Source organism: Helianthus annuus, chromosome 3, assembly GCF_002127325.2.
Source record: "Helianthus annuus cultivar XRQ/B chromosome 3, HanXRQr2.0-SUNRISE, whole genome shotgun sequence".
Lineage (NCBI taxonomy): Eukaryota > Viridiplantae > Streptophyta > Magnoliopsida > Asterales > Asteraceae > Helianthus > Helianthus annuus.
The window spans coordinates 131546023-131563726 of record NC_035435.2 but is presented as its reverse complement, the minus strand read 5'-3'; the positions used below and the strand labels follow the sequence as shown (position 1 = coordinate 131563726).

At 36.3% G+C, this 17704-nt stretch overlaps 1 long non-coding RNA gene across 4 annotated transcripts; it reads left to right on the top strand.

The window, feature by feature from the left end:
• Positions 1 to 13432: 13432 nt before the first annotated feature.
• Positions 13433 to 17355, top strand: LOC110929741. 4 transcript variants are annotated; one of them, XR_002587365.2, is made up of 9 exons: positions 13448 to 13989; positions 14065 to 14215; positions 15336 to 15431; positions 15537 to 15600; positions 15670 to 15974; positions 16132 to 16178; positions 16294 to 16389; positions 16467 to 16593; positions 17086 to 17355. It is a non-coding gene; the product is annotated as an uncharacterized LOC110929741 (long non-coding RNA). The 4 variants fall into 4 exon arrangements; XR_002587366.2 differs by having other exon boundaries at positions 13449 to 13989; positions 15678 to 15974; XR_002587364.2 differs by having other exon boundaries at positions 13433 to 13989; positions 15537 to 15974; positions 16132 to 16230.
• Positions 17356 to 17704: the final 349 nt, after the last annotated feature.

Sequence of the window (17704 nt, the reverse complement as noted above, 5' to 3'; positions counted from 1 at the left end):
AATCAAACATCATATATATACTAAACAACATCATTTCATCCATATTTCATCATATGTTAAGCTTTTGTTCAAGATTCAAGATTATGTCTTTAGTGTTCTTGTGATTTATAACATAATATATCTTTTAACCAACTAAAATTAGAAGTATCAAAGGGTTGTGAGAGTCTTACTACTAGCTCTAAGCTAGGGAAGAACACTTGATGAAGAAGATGATGAAAATGGTGGATAAAAGTAAGTAAGAAAGCTCCTTGATGATCCACAAGCTTCAAGCTTCCTCAATCACCTTCTAACACTTGAAATGAGCTTGGATTGGATGAATGAAGTTGGATGATGATGGTGGTGCTTGTGGGGGTGTTCGGCCGAGATGAGAGGGAGAGAGATGAAGTGAGTTAGTGAGTGAAAATGTGATGATCTTTAGATATCTCATGTCATACTTATAATCTTTTCTTCCAATATTTTGCCCACAAGATCAAGCAAGATCAAATATAAAATAGAAATCAAATCTTTGAGGTATGGTATAGTGGTATGGCTGATGACAAGCATAGGGGGGGTCTAAGTGTAACTTTGAACCAACTAGTTAGTTTACAATCCAAAACCAAGTATATAGTTAATTAAGTTAGTTACTAGATATTTTAGTGGGTGTTAAGGTGTTCGGGGATCATGACTAGCTCAAAAATAATTAAACAATGTTTCTAGTATAATTTTGGTGTTTCAGGTAGTGTCCGGTTGTTCGGTTAGATACCGGTTCGTTAAAGTGCTAAGTTATACCGTATAGTGTCCTTTATGTAACTTTTTGTGACACTTTTAATTCCCGACACTTAGGAAAGCATACATGACCATTTTGCCATATTTTTGCACATTACTAGCTTATTTAAAAAAGCTGAATTTTGCTGAAAATGCATAATTCTGCACTCTGTGTGGGTTTTAGGCACTTTCCGGCACTTAAACTATCACCTAGTGACGCAGTTTTATGGTCCTTACCTCCCTACACACCATACTAGTGTAGTACCTTATCCGTGGCCCATAATGGGTTTCAAAACAATGTCTGTCTATGTACTGAACTCCATCAGCATATTCCCGTTCTATCCGTTAACTGTGCTGACCGTGCTTTGTGCATCATGTATGTCAATAAAGTTTGTATGTGATAATGATGTGACATTATGTAATATGTGATGCACATGTAAGTATGATGCAGTAATCAGAAAGCAGTTAAGTAACCTAGCACAGTCATTAAGCACTTAATTAATATTAATTAATTGTACGAACACCTGGATTTATGAGGATTGTCACAGTCATCTTTCAGTTGTAACTGAATGGCTATGCACGATGAGCATTAACAACCTTCTAGAAGATCTACAGCTGTAAACCTTTATGCCCTTGCCACGTGTCTTATTATGTTGTATCAGAAGAAACACTTTTGTTCAAGTCTTGGTTCCAGGGGCACAGAGATGTTTAGGATCCTGTCTTCAAGTCTAACTGTACGCTTGCGCGAGCCCGCACAAGGGTGTTAGTTGAATGTTAGTTTTACCTTTTCTCCGGCTCACGGTTATCGAAGATTGTTTTCTTCTATATCTTTGTTCAGAACCGCTGCGCAGCCGCGCAGGGTTCTGTTAAAGGCGTACTTTGAAATAGGACTACGGTATGGTCTCGTGATCTTGCGCGGGGTTTCCTAGACCATATTCCTTTGTTTTTGAACTGTTTCTTCCCAAATCCTGTTTAGGACTGCTGCGCAGCCGCGCAGGGTCTTTATTCAAGATGTTTTGGGATAAGGTTGTGGTATGGTCAAATGCGCCTGCACAAGGTTTTTGGGACCATACCCCTTCAATAATTAATGGGCCGATCAAAACCTAGCAGCGCAAGATAGTAGCAGCACACTATTCTTAAGATGCTGCGCAAATTGTTATTATAGAAGAATGTATCGTTTGGTAAGTTATATTTAGCCATACTAAACATGTAAAACGTGTCAGTGTCATTGTTGGATTGATAGTTTCTAATAGTTAGACGGATCGTGTTCGGGTTCAATAGTCGTGTTAAATATGTCGTATTTAGGGATGACAATGGGTTGGGTTCAGGTCATGTATTGGTAATCTCAGTCTTATCCCCGATTGTAAAATCGTGTCTCATACCCAGCCCAATACTCGTCAGGTAATTATCTGTCAGTTTTCGGGTATCGGACATACCTGTGAGTATCGGGTATACTTGTTCGTTTGTTAAAAAAATACCCATTGAGCTTTCCAAGTACATTTCTATTACTATTATAATTATTGTGTAATTTTTATTTATAAAACAACTATTACAAACTAGCATATGATACGCTAGATACATGTAAGTTGTATCATTAATAAAAAACATTATTACAATTTTTTTATAACTTTACGCATATACTTCATAACATACAAAATATAAATAACATTCTCAAATACATATTGCAAAAGAAAATTTAATTTTCCACATAATAAACCTACTAAAATAAAGCAATAATTGACAAGGACTAAAGGAAAATAAAAAATAAAAATTTTCGCCTATGTGATTCCGATATATAGTTCGGGTAAACGGGTATGAGAATTCTGATTATTAGGCCGGGTATCCACTACTACAAAAATAGGCATTTGCTATGAAATTTTGCTACGGAAAAAAATGGTGGCAAATTTTGCTACGAGTTAGCTACGGATTAGCTACGAACATATTTTGCTACGAATTAGCTACGGATTAGCTACGAACTTTCGTCGCAAATGAATTTCGTAGGAAAACTCATAGCAAATCCGTAGCAAAATTAACAAAATTAATATAAAACATATAATGTAGCAAAACCGGTAGCAAAATCTCTAGCAAAACCATGAAAATAAGTTTTTAGAAATAAACTAAAAAAAGTTAAATAAAAATTGTAGCAAAATCGATAGCAAAATTGTGAAAATAAATATAATAAAAAAAACTTAGTAAAATTGGTAGCAAAGTCCTTAGCTAAATCATAAAAATAAATATTTAAAAACTAACTAACTGAGATTTAAAGAAACGGTAGCAAAATCGGTTTGTAAATAGAGTCCGTAGAAAAATTGGTAGCAAAATCTAGAAAAATTCTTAAAAACTAACGTAGTGAGAGAAATAATTGTAAAATGAGAAGTGTATCATCTTTCATTTATCAACCACATATATATATACAAGTGTTGTAGTCAAAGTGTAACTGAAACTTAATAACTTAGTAGGTAAATTAGGAGGGAATATATCTGTATTTATAACACTCCCCCTCAGATATATATTATTTTATTATACACAGTTAATAACATACTTCGGGATGATATTAAATAGATACTTCAGGACCTATATAATAAACTGATACTACTGGATCAGTTGTACTGCCTCATTAAAAACCTTACTAAGAAAACCCAATGGGACAAAACTTAGTTAAGGGAAAAAGAGTACAGTGTGTATAATTCTCCCCCTGAATTCAACAAACATCTTTCAATCTACGGAGACCGATCTTGTGTGATAGTTGCTCGAAACTGTTTCTTGGTAAAGATTTTGTAAATAGGTCAGCTAAATTTTCACTTGACTTGATTTGGCAAACATCAATTTCCCCTTCTTTCTGCAAGTCATATGTTGAGAAGAATTTTGGTGAAATGTGCTTTGTTCGATCACCCTTGATGTAACCTTCTTTGATCTGAGCTATGCAAGCAGCATTGTCTTCATAAATAATTGTCGGCTCCTTCTTGATCTGTTCTAATCCACATGCTTCTTGTATGTGAGTAATCATTGATCTCAACCACACGCATTCTCGACCAGCTTCATATAGTGCAATTAGTTCGGCATGATTTGATGACGTTGCTGTAAGTGTTTGCTTAGTTGACTTCCAAGAAATTGCTGTGCCACCATATGTGAATACATAACCTGTTTGAGATTTTGCTTTGTGTGGATCTGATAGATATCCAGCATCAGCATACCCAACAAGCTGGGACATTTGATCTTTCTGGTAGAAAAGACCTAAGTCTTGTGTCCCGCAAATATATCGGAATATGTGTTTTATTCCATTCCAGTGTCTACGTGTTGGGTTTGAACTATATCTTGCTAGTACATGTACCGAGAATGCAATATCGGGTCTCGTGTTATTTGCAAGATACATAAGAGCACCGATCGCGCTTAAGTATGGTACTTCTGGACCAAGTACTTCTTCGCCTTCTTCTTGAGGGCGGAAAGGATCCTTTTGAGGATCTAGCGGTCGGACAACCATGGGTATGCTAAACGGATGAGCTTTGTCCATATTAAAACGTACTAACATCTTCTGGATGTAGTTTGACTGATGTATGAATGTACCGTTGCGCAGATGCTCGAACTGCAGGCCGAGACATAATTTTGTTGTGCCAAGGTCTTTCATCTCGAATTCTCTCTTTAATATATTAGCAGTTTTTTCTATCTCTTCTGGAGCTCCAATGATGTTTATATCATCCACGTAGACTGCTATTATAGTGAATTTTGAGAGTGATCTTTTTATAAAAACACATGGACTGTATCCTTCTTTTTCAAGATATTCACTGAGCCGATTGTACCACATACGACCAGATTGTTTAAGACCATACAAAGATCTTTTTAGCTTTATAGCACACATGTCTCGAGGTATCGATTTTAATGCTTCGGGCATTTTTAATCCTTTAGGGATTTTCATGTAGATGTCATTTTCTAGTGTCCCGTACAAGTATGCAGTGACGACATCCATAAGTCTCATTTGAAGTCCTTCTGAGATTGCAAGGCCAATTAGAAATCTAAGGGTTATCGCATCCACTACAGGGGAATACGTTTCCTCATAATCAACTCCCGGGATTTGGGAAAACCCTTGTGCTACAAGACGTGCCTTGTATCGTACAATCTCATTTTTTTCATTTCTTTTTATAGCAAACACCCATTTATAACCTACTGGTTTGACGTCTATGGGTGTTCGGACTACAGGTCCGAAAACATTTCGCTTTTCAAGCGAACCCAACTCAGCCTTTATGGCTTCTTGCCATTTTGGCCAATCAACTCTGTGCATGCACTCTTCTAGAGTTTTAGGTATGTAATCATTTTCATTTATTACATCCGTTGCTATAGCATATGCAAATATATCATTAACACGTGTTTCATTTCGGTTCCATATTGTACTATTCTGTACATAATTGATAGAGATCTCGTTTTCGTTTGGTACCAGTGTGTCTTCTGGATTTTCATTTTCCTCTGGAGTTATATTTGTCTCTTCTGGGACATTTACCTCTTCTATGGTTTCATTTACTAAATTTTCACCAACTGATTTATTCTGCTCTTTTCGCTTACGTGGGTTTTTATCTTTGGAACCTATTGGTCTCCCACGTTTTCTTTGTATGTTAATCGCTTCTGGGATTACTTCAATTCGAGCAGGTGCATTTGATGCTGGTATATGTGACTTTGTCACCCTATTTGTGTCTGTGAATGCATCTGGTAATTCATTTGCGATTCTTTGCAAATGTATAATCTTTTGGACTTCAGATTCACATTGACCACTTCGGGGGTCAAGATTTGATAATGATGATGCATTCCATGTTAACTCTTGTGTTACCAGTCTTTCTTTAGTCTTATCTCCCCCTAAGACTGGGAATACTGTCTCATTAAACTGACAGTCAGCAAAGCGTGCTGTAAACATGTCACACGTTAATGGTTCTAAATATTTAATAATAGACGGGGAGTTAAAACCGATGTAAATGCCCAGTCTTCTTTGTGGTCCCATAATGGTACGTTGTGGTGGCGATATTGGTACATATACCGCACAACCAAATATTTTGAGGTGGGACAAATTTGGTTCTCTTCCGGAGACCAATTGTAATGGGGAGTATTCATGATCGGCAGTTGGTCTTAATCGGATTAGTGCAGCAGCGTGTAAAATAGCATGTCCCCATGCAGAAGATGGCAATTTGCATCTCATCAGGAGAGGTCTAGCGATTATTTGTAATCGTTTAATTAATGATTCAGCTAAACCATTTTGTGTATGAACATGAGCTACTGGATGTTCAACCTTTATCCCAATCGACATACAGTAATCGTTAAAAGCTTGGGATGTGAATTCTCCTGCATTATCCACTCGTATGGTTTTAATTGGATTTTCAGGGAAATGAGCTCTCAACTGTATGATTTGTGCTAATAGTCGGGAAAACGCTACATTTCGGGTAGCTAAAAGACTCACGTGTGACCATCGCGATGAGGCGTCAATTAAGACTAAGAAATAGCGGAATGGACCACAAGGAGGATGTATTGGCCCACAGATGTCCCCTTGGATTCTTTCCAAAAATGAGGGGTTCTCTTGTGTCAACTTAGTTTGTGAGGGTCGAGTAATGAGTTTACCGAGGGAGCATGCTGCACATGATAATTCTTGTGATAACAAGACTTTTAAATTCTTAAGAGGGTGCCCATTTGCACTTTTAATTATTCGCCTCATCATTATGTTACCAGGGTGACCTAGTCGGTCATGCCATATTGTGAATGTGTCTTTATCTAGTACCTTATGGTTACTCACCACCATGTAAGATTCAATAGGAGTAATATTAGTACAATATAATCCAGAGGATAAAGCTTTTAGCTTTTCTACAATGGTATCTTTGCCATTTTCATTTGAAGTAATTTGTAAGTATTCAATATTATTTTCGGATGTTGTTTTGAGGTGGTAACCATTTTGTCGAATACTTTTAAAACTAAGTAAATTTCGTCTTGATTTACTAGAATATAATGCATCATTTATAATTAGTTTAGTACCCGATGGTAATATGATGCTTGCTCTTCCAGAGCCTTCTATAAGATCACATACACCAGAAATAGTACCAACAAGTGTCTCTGCAGGAGACAACTCAGAGAAAAATTTCTTATGTTTGAGAATAGTGTTTGTAGTACCACTATCTACAAGACATTCATCACCAATAATAGCTTTATTCGAGCTTGTAAACATATTTCCTCTGGAAATAATAAAATAAATTAATATGACGAACTACTTGTTTGAGTATGAAAAAAAAAAAAATCACATCACACAAATATGAATCAAACATCACAAAGATTTTAAGTGAAATCATAACAATAGTTCAGAACATAAAATACCACCAGAGTTGAAATAAAAACCAAACAAAGAAGAAAAAAAACATAGTCTAAAAAAAATCATCACATAACACGCATTTAATGATTTTGTAGTATGAGTTTGTTGTTTTGTTCCGCGACCAACAAACATGATATTAGCTCAGAATATTTTATAAAATTACGTTCCCTGTACTGCTGCGCCAGGAGCATGTTTGATAAATGGAACGTTGAGATCGTTTGCTCAATCATGTCTTTGTCGGTGATTTGTTCACCACATAATTTAAGCTCAGAGGTGATGCGAAGAAAGGCAGAGTTGTACTCACTAACAGTCTTATGATCTCGTAGCCTTAAATGAACCCACTTGTAGCGGGTTTTAGAGAGTAAGACCAACTTCAGGTGGTCAAATCTTTCTTGAATGTTTTTCCATAACTCGAGAGGGTCCTCGACAGTACTGTTTTCCCTCTTTAGGTCTTCATGAAGATGAAAGCGAAGGAATGTCATAGCTTTAGCTTTTTCTTGAAGGGACGTTTTATTCCCATCAATGATTGTCTCCCCCAAACTCATTGCTTCCAGATGAGTTTTAGCATCAAAAGCCCAAGAGGGGTAGTTGTTTCCCGAGATTTCAAGTGCAGTGAATTTAAGGTTTGATAAGTTCGACATTTTATCTACAAGTGAAAGGATCATGGATTTAAAAGCGAGCCGCAATATAAATTATATATTATAGGAGAACTTCGGGTTCTCTAGAGGTAGAACTACAGGTTCTATATTTTACGCTATTTTAATAATAGGGTAGGAATTTAGAAACTTTTGTATGATTTCGTATTATAAATATAAATTTTGTTTTGACAATTTAATTAAATATTTAATTTACATATAATAATATATATATGAAACTTTGTGAAATCGAAATTATTAAAATATATTAAAGCGTTTTGCTTTGGGATGTGAATTCCAATTTCGCATGTACGTCCATTTAAATATAAGTTTATTAGATTTGATATGTGAATATATTGAATTATATTAAACTTGTGTTAACAGCTGTATTCCATTCCATTTCATCATATTACATATAAATTAAATTTATGTTAACATAATATATTAGAATATTACAGTTGTCAAAGTTTGCAATTAAGAGAGAAGGTTACTCCAACCGTTCAAGATCATTCAAAGTTTGCAATTAAGAGAGAGAGGTTACACCAACCGTTCAAGATCAACGAAGGTTACATCAATCGCTGGTAAACCGTTATCGGTTACAAAACGAAGTAATTATGTTGAAATAAAATACCAAACAGTTACACCAACCGCCGGTAAACTGTTCGACCCACCGGATTCCCTTCCGGCGAACATGCCGCCGTTAAACCGTTCAGAACCACGCCGCCGGTAAACACGTTCACTTCCGCACTGTCGTCTTTGATTTTATTTTAACGGTTGGCGGTTGAGGACAATCGCCGGAGAAAAGTTTTCAGGTCAGTTAATAGTGTCTTATCGCTCGTTTCGTTGGTTTTTTTTTTTTCAGTTTGTTGTTCTTAGCGGCAGTTTGATATGGAAAAACATTTAATCGATTTTGTGATTGTTATTTTTTTTTTTGTAAGTATAGAATGAAAAACCCTATGTTGATTTCTAAAAAAAAATTCTTAGAGAAAAATCCTAATTTAGACATTCTAAAGCGGATACAAATATCAATGGCATCTTTACTATGTGGAAATTAGGCAACGTAGAAAAAAAAAACTTTATTTTATTTTATTTTTTTTTTTACTAAAAAAAATAGATCACTTGAAAAAAAAAATGAAATTTTTGGGTATCCACGATTTGTATATATGCAGATGTTCCAAAAATAAAACTTGAAAATTGTGTATCTACTTTTTGAGATGCAGATATATACGAGGTACTATATCAAGAGGATAACATATAATCAACATATGTGAAACTAAAGATTGTGATGATGTGTACCAGGATTATGTGCGGATTATGACACTGCTACCCGTTGCAAGTTACAACAACGATTTGATATGTTGACCGGTAATCTCAGCGGAGAGTCTGGTGCTGATAACGTGAGAGAAATAATTGTAAAATGAGAAGTGTATCATCTTTCATTTATCAACCACATATATATATACAAGTGTTGTAGTCAAAGTGTAACTGAAACTTAATAACTTAGTAGGTAAATTAGGAGGGAATATATCTGTATTTATAACACGTAGCAAAATCTGTAGCAAATACAAAATTCATTGCAATATAAGAAAAAGAAAGTATTCAAAAAATAATTTACTAATATCCATCGCAACATACGATGCGAAAACAAAAAAAAAAGTTAAAATTAATTAATAATAGTGGTAGCAAAACTAACAAAATAAATATTCAAAAAAATAAAAAAGACGCGTAAGAAAATCCATAAGCAAAAATGAACAAAAAAAATATTAAAAAATAATTAATTATATATACAATAGAAAAATCAAAAGCAAAAATATTAATTACTTAAAAATAGTTAAAAGATGTAAACATAAATACATTTAATATAGTTATCTCATACGAATAATACAAATAATAAGTACTAAATTAAGCATAGGGATGAGCAAATGGTGCTGGGTACATGTACCGGATATATTTGGTACCGATTTTTTACGTTTTTGGTACCGGTTTGGTACAGTACCGGTATTTATCGGTTTTACCACCCAAATACCAGTACTGTACCAGGTATATTCAGTACCGGTGCCCATTCTTGGGATTTTCAGTACCAGTTGACACCGAACTCATCCCTAGTTAAACATATTAGATCATTCTGGTAATTGATTTCTATAACGTTTTCATATTATTTGCACTCATTTTATAAATATACAAAATCCATGGAGGGGAATAGTGCCAGTTAATATACAAAATCCATGGAGGGGAATAGTCAGGCAGCTAGCTGCCTGGCACTTCCCCATTGGCCCGAAAGCTTAGAATTACGATTTGCCCCCCAGTTCGAAATTTCAGTCTTACCATCGTTGAAGAATTCGACAAATTACGATTTTACCCCAGTCAAATTTACGATTTTCTCCCAGTTCAAAATTACAATGTTGCTAACGTTGTAGCTTTTGACAAATTATGATTATTCCAATGTTTTAAAATCTGGTTTTTATACCGTACCGGATTTGGCTCAAAAACGGTTTAACCGAGTGTATCGAGCGGTTCAACCGGGTGTACCGGGTGGTTTAATCGATTTGACTAGATGGTTCAATCGGTACAATGGGCCGGTTTGAACCGATTTTTAAAACATTTTATTATACCCCAGTTGAACTTATGATTTATCCTCAGTTCAGAATTACAGTCTTTTCATCGGTTTTGTTTTTTTTTCTAGCAAAACTTTGATAGTGTTTTGTTTTAATTGATAGAGAAATATTTGCTCGAGTGCCCCGCAATGCGGGCAGGGCATAAACTAGTATACTACAAAGACCATGAAGGGGAACAATGCCAATCAACTACCTGTCACTCCCACATTGGCCCGGACAAGTTACGATTTTACCCACAGTTTAAAATTACGATTTCCCCTTTTTCAAAATTATGATTTGCCCCTAATTCTAATTTACATTCTTGCCACTCTTTTAACTTTTGACAAATTACGATTTTACCCCAGTTAAAAATTATGATTTTGCCCCCAGTTCGAAATTACGGTCTTCCTATCGTTTTAGTTTTTTTTAGCAAAACTATGGTTGTGTTTTAGAGAAAAATGCCCGGATAGTCCCTATGGTTTGCCCATTTTTCACCTTTAGTCCATAACTTTCTAAAATTACAGCTACAGTCCCCAACTTTTGCAATTTCGTTCCCGGATAGTCCCTGGCGCGGATGAGGGTTAGTTTTTGATGTTAAGTGAATGTGAAATTACTAAAATGCCCTTTTATTAAAAAAATATCTAATTAATCCATCTAAAATTAAGTAGGACACACCAGTTTAATTAAAATAAAGCCTTGTGGGCCCCACTCCACCCTCACCTCTTCTTCCACCACCTTAACCACCATATCACCACCCATCTCCACCATAACCACCACCTGCAACCACCTTCACTAAATCCCACCATCAAAACTCTAATCACCGTAGTCTCCTAAATCATATTCATAGGAGTGCCAAGATAAGCTGCGTGATATACAGAAGCTAATTATACTTTTAGATAGATATATAACAATTATAAGGAACAGAAGCCAACAACTACCTGAAGATGAATTACATTCATATCCTTCATATTCACTCTAAAATACCAATGGAAATGAGTCAATGTGGGTTAGCACCTTAAAGAAACGGGACAGGTTTCGGATCAGAATGGGTTTCGGGCCGGCACAAGTATCCGCACAAGACGGGTTATGTCACGAAACAGGTTTTTGATCGGAACGCTTTCAGTTCGAATTTAGTTTTGGACCGAGACGGGTCTTGTCACGGGGCGGGTTTTGGATCGAAACGGGTCGGTTCGGATCGGGTTCGGGCCGACACGGGTTTCCGCACGGGACGGGTTTTGGATCGCAACGAGTTTTAGGCCGACACGGGTTTTGGATCGCAACGGGTTTTAGGCCGACACGGGTTTTGGATCGCAACGGGTTTTAGGCTGACACAAGTTATATTCTCATAAACTTATAGGCTGTTTAGAGCTGACTCTGGCCGAAATATTGCCAGAATCCAGCAGAAAACTTGCTGGAATTTTAAAATTTTGCCAAAACTGCGCATGGACTGCTATGATGTGCTTTTCGGGTGACTCGCCTCACCTTAGTGCAAAATGCGAGCGCTTTAAATAGAAATACTTTCTTATATAATTATATAAAGCTAATTTATTGATTGTTTTATGCGCCCGACACAGGAAACTTACAATAAATAAGTTGTCGACAAATATGGAGAGGATACCAGCTTGCATCCGGAAATTGACATGGAATTGTTGTTGCAAACTGTTAGAGGCAAAAAAGGGTAAAATCTATGGGATCGACACTATCGCTGACTCGCGTGTCGTGATGATGGGTGCACAAGAGAGAAGTGACAAGATAGGTATGTATTAACACTTTTAGTAGAAAAAGTCTATTTTCATGTGATAAAGATTATTAATGGGTAGTTTAAATGAATTAGTTTATACCGAGTTAGTTTATTTGTAATGCTCTATAACTATGGGTGTAATAGCTTTTATTAGGTTATATTTAGTTATAAGATGTTATAATGTGTCATAACTTATTAGATATCATAATGGATATTAATGAGTTATTTTTGCTTTTGATGTTATAGGTGGAACGGTTGAAGGAAAAAATAGCGGAGTTGGAACAAGATAAGATATTCAGTTCTATGTATTTTTTTTCTTTCGAATCGGATCCAATTAGGGATTAAATTTAGTCTTGACTGTTTGTTATACAAAGAATTAGGGATTGATTTTCAGTCTCTAATTATTTGGCACAAACTCTATCATTTTAAGGAAAGTACCGGCGGCTAAAAAGCAGTCTCGAATATCTTGTAAGGGACCTTACTGAGAGCCAATATTTAGTCCCAAAGTGTTTTGTATACAACGGGATTAAGGACTAATCTTCACTCTCTAATGATCGATGCATATTCTACATTTTGAGGTTAGATTCTAGAGACTGAAATTTAGTGTATGTTTGGTATGGGGTAATGGAATGGACGAGTGAATGGAATCGATGAGGTAATGGAATGGACGAGGTAATGGAATGGATGACGACATAGGAATGGATCATTACCATTCCATGTTTTGTTTGGTTACCATGTGGGAATAGAATGATTTATTGTTGTGTATTGTTTGGTAGGTAAGAAAAACGAAGGAATAAAATATGTCGTGAGTGGTGGTGGTCGGTGGTAGTGATTATGGGTGGCGGTAGTGGGTGGTGGTGATGAGTGGCGGTGGAGGTGGCGACGACGGGTGCTGCGACGGGGGTGGTGGCAGTGGTGGCCGTCGGTGGTGGTTGGTGGCGACGGGGGTGGTAGTGGGTGGCAACGACAGTGGTGGTGGTTGGTGGCGGCGGTGGGTGGCAGCGGTGGCGGGTGGTGGTGGCGGCGGCGGTTGTCGGGGTGGCAGTGACATGTTGCGGGTGGAGGCGTCGGTGGTGGCAAAGGTGGTGGGTTGTGGTGTTGTTGATGAATGGTGTAAGAGTCGATGGAATGAAAAAAACATGGGGTGAATGAAATGATTTTGAGGGGAATGGAATACCTTATGTAATGGGTGATTCCATTCCATTGGCCAACTAAACACATTTTTCTTCATTCCCTCGTAATTATCCATTCCATTCCGCCTCTCATTCTTGCATATCAAACACTACCTTAGTCTTCGTAGCTGTATGACTGTGGGGAGTGGAGGGGCTTGGGTTGGGAGCATTGCTCGACACGTGGCGAGGGTGAGATCCACAAGGTTATGGTGAAAAATGAGGGGTATGGTGTGGCGTGGCCAGCCATGTAATTTTTTTTAATTAAAGTAGCCAACCAAAGCCAGCTATATTAAACCAACCAAAGCCAACTAAGTCACCATGTCCCCCGCCCCACGCCAGGCTGAATACCCACGTCACAGGGGCACCGCCCTAACCAACGCCAACCCGAAGTGGAGCAGCTGGCGTTCAAGGGCATCCCCGCCCATCCAACGTCCCCACCCCCCGCAGTCTAAAGAGACTGCATCTAGAAAGCACTTTAAAATTTAGCGATCAAATTATAAGGATTTTAAACTTTTTGAGAATGTGAAATTTAAAATTTAGCGATCAAATTATAAGGATTTTAAATATTTTGAGAATGTGAAATTTTATGTTAAAATAACTCCCTCCCAATTTAATTCCCGCTCCTTCCTATTCCTCCTAAATTTAAATTAACTTCCCCCCAAATCTGCTCAGTTATCACAAACCCTATCAATCTTCATTATTTGCCCTCCATGCCTTCAGCGATTGCAGGATGATGATTTCTTTGAAGCCAACACTACGAGAGTGGCAGGTTTTAAACAGTGCTTCAATTTGAAGCAACTAGTGATTTTAATTTAGGCTAACAGGTTGCGCACTGTGAATGTAGGAACATCAAACAAACCTTATCAGCATACTACCCCGTCGCATTGCCCTTCACAACCATCATCAATGCCGGAAAACCGATCCAACTTCGTGTTCAGCATCTCTGCCGGTTACCGTGGAGCAACATATCGAGTTGAATCTGAGCACTGAGTCAGGTATCATGCGTTTTAGGGCTTTTTTAAGGTCTGTTCATCTTATTGGATAATCTATATATGTATATATCTAGGGCTAATTGTTGTGTTTTTATTCCAGATTTGTTTTATTGTTTTGAATTTTACATAATATGTTATTTGATTTTGTTTGATCTAATATCATATTTATGTTTGGAATTTGGAAGAGAATCATGTAAATGGAACACTAGAGGTACACACAAGAAAGTACTTATTTGTAAAAGATGCAGGTTGGGTTGGATGTAAGGCAATAAACCATCATCATGGGTCAAATGTGCTCAATTTATCATGTATTGGTTGATTTTGCAACCTCTATGTATGTATTAGAAGTTGTTTTTTTTCTTTCATATTATGAAACTGAGAAAACTGCATTATTCTTCCAATCCGGTGGTTAATGTTGTTTACTATGTCCAACTATAAAAAAACAAAGAAAAAGGAAGCTCCATTTATAGTAACTAATTGTAAAAGTTGATTGCATTTTGATTGTGCTTTAGACTGTGGGGTATGGTGGGGCGGGGGTTTGGGGCATGGGTTGACATGTGTACTTCAAGGGGCACTGCTAGTCAGTTGCATGTTGGGTCGGTATGGCGGGGCGTGCCTAGCCCGCGTGGGTTGGCCACGTGTTATAATTTTTTTTTCCAATTATTATAAAAATACACACAAAGTTAAAAAAAAAGCCTAAAATTATTATTAAAATTTCCTAAAAATTACAAAATCCTACAACCACCTATAGCGTAGCCAACCCAGCCAATGAGAGCCGGCCACGGAAGACCGCTAGCCCGCCCAACGCCCGGGCTTAAACCCCGGCCCAAGGGGCCACACCGAAACCTAAGCCCATCCGGGGTGATGACTTGGGCGTTTGTACCCAAACCACGCCCCATACCCCATAGTCTTTAACTTGCGTTAGCTATTGACCAGTCCACTTGTATTTGCCTCTCTATACGATTAAATTCAGGTACTAGCTGTATCCACATTTCACAAGTTATTTTATGTGGATAACTGATTGACTTCATGTTATATAACCTTTTTTTTTTACTTTTTATTCAAATATGTTTACATTTTAGTATATTTACACGAACTGATCTGATTGCCAAATTACGAATAGATTGATTTACGGAATTCAAAATTTCTAATCGGATGGTGGAGACGATCACGGTGGTACACGGGAGATCTTTGGTGGCAAGGAAAAGAGGCGGCGCAGGTTAGCCGATTTATTAATCAAATTTTGGATGATATATAATTTTCTAGTTAAAAATCTTTCATTTCATAATATAAGTTTATTATAATTCATATATGTATTTATTAGATTGAAGAGTTGTAGTAAAAGAAAATGCAGACAAAGCAGAGAAATAGTGTGCATCTTTTGGAGTGTGAGTAGCATTACTATTGTTGTGATTCACTTTTAGGCTCAACGTTTACTTGACATTCATCTTTATCAGGAGTGCAGACGAGCCAAGCCAAGCCTGAGCTTGATTAGGCTTGAGCTCGGCTGTTGGATAGCTTTTCAAGCTTCAGCGTGGCTCGGACCTGCCAATATTATTATTACTAAAGAGTTTATAATAATTATTATTGTTTTCTATTATTTTTTTCTTTTTTGACTCAATAAACGCAATTATTCTGACCCGTTTTAATTGACTTGTTTTTGCCAAACCCACCCCCCCCCAATGACAAATATCGGATCTGCCTGTTGGATATGAATTTGGGATCCTTCACTTGTTTAGTTTGAAACTGGGATCCCTCACAGGTGATTTTTGCAGCTTTTTCATTATATACGCTTTTGTGTATTAGGTTTTTTTAGGGTAAATGGGAAGGTGCACTAGCAAACCTGAGTCTTTTTGGCTTGTAATGTATTGATGAGACATGATATTAGGAGTCTTGACTTGTTTTTTTTGATATTCTAGAATTCTTGTTGCTTGAGAAGGAAAAGATTGAAATGATAGATACATGGGTGAGTTAGATTTTGATTATTATAGAGGACTTTTCCTTGGACACTGACCAATGTAAGTTTTATTTAGAAATGTTTTTTCATTGTCTTTAAGTAATTACTTGTGGATAAAATGCAGTGCAACCAGCAACCAGGTTCATGAGAATGCGGTTATATGGTGATCAAACATATACGGGAGTTTGTTGAGAGAATTCAACATTACTTTATTAATATCGTAGGTCTTTTCCATATGTTTAAAATATCAAAATTTTAATTTATTTGTATACATTTAGATACTTTGTTTGTTTTCAGTTATGGAATGCAAAAGAGAAGACCACGCATGAGAAAATTGAAATTATGATCGTCCACTTAATGGAGCATTGGATTAAGGTGTTCGGTGTTTGAGGGCCAGATATGAACTTCGTAAATGCGTTTCAAGGTTAGCTTAAATTTTACTATTTAATGATCATTTACGTCTAATAGGTCAACTAAAAACTTGCTTATATATGAGTATGTAGTATAAAGATATGTATATATGTGTATGTAGCATAATATATATACGGTTCAACCGGACCAAGACATTTGTAACTCATTAACTTTGATTATCACATGAGACATGTATATCTTTGTATGTGATAAATGTTTTTTTTTTTTTGCATGGTTTGATACATACTTTTTGTATAGTTAGTTATTAATGATTTGGTAGATATATTGGTCGATTGTAGTATTCTCGGACTTCTAGGTCATGGATTTGGATCTTCATGTTTTATGTGCATATGTAGGGTAGATTTGGAACATGTCCTATGACCTATGTGTATGCACGTATGATAGTATTTTAACATTTGAATTTAACGATTGGATTTTATACATATGTACACTTATGTATGCATTTTAAGCTTCATTTTATTAATGTAATGCTATGTTTTGTTAGGCAATTTCTAAGGTTTTCCATTGCAAGTATGAATTAAAGACGTTGGGGTTGGGTTGCAAGTATGAAGACATCAGTTCAGGGAGTCATTGTATATCGTATTCATCTTTAGAGATATATGTATTTGTGTTACTTTAAAACTTTTTTAATTTTGTGTTACTTTGAAACCTTTGTAATTTATATTGGTTTTAATTTAGTTTTGTTTTTTGTATATATTTTTTTTTTCAATTTTGGATAATTTGATTATAATGAGAATTTATTGGGAATTTTTAATAAATTTCTTAGGATGATCTATAAAATTACTTTTTTTTAGTTTAAACACCAAGAGATGCGGTTTTAGAACGGCAAATCTCTTGTATATATTGAGAAAACAATAGTTTTTGCTTGAATTATCAAAAGATGCGGGTCTAAAACCGCATCTTATAGCCAATTTACTCGCATTATTTGAACATTTTTGTACTAGTGGTAGCTAAACGATAGCGACTTCGTAGTTAAATTTTGTAGCAAAAACAATGCAAATTATCATAGCCAACCCATTCGTAGCTAAAAATAACCATAGCTAAAAGTATTCGTAGCTAAAATTTTCCGTAGCTACAAGTATCCGTAGCTAAAAACAACCGTA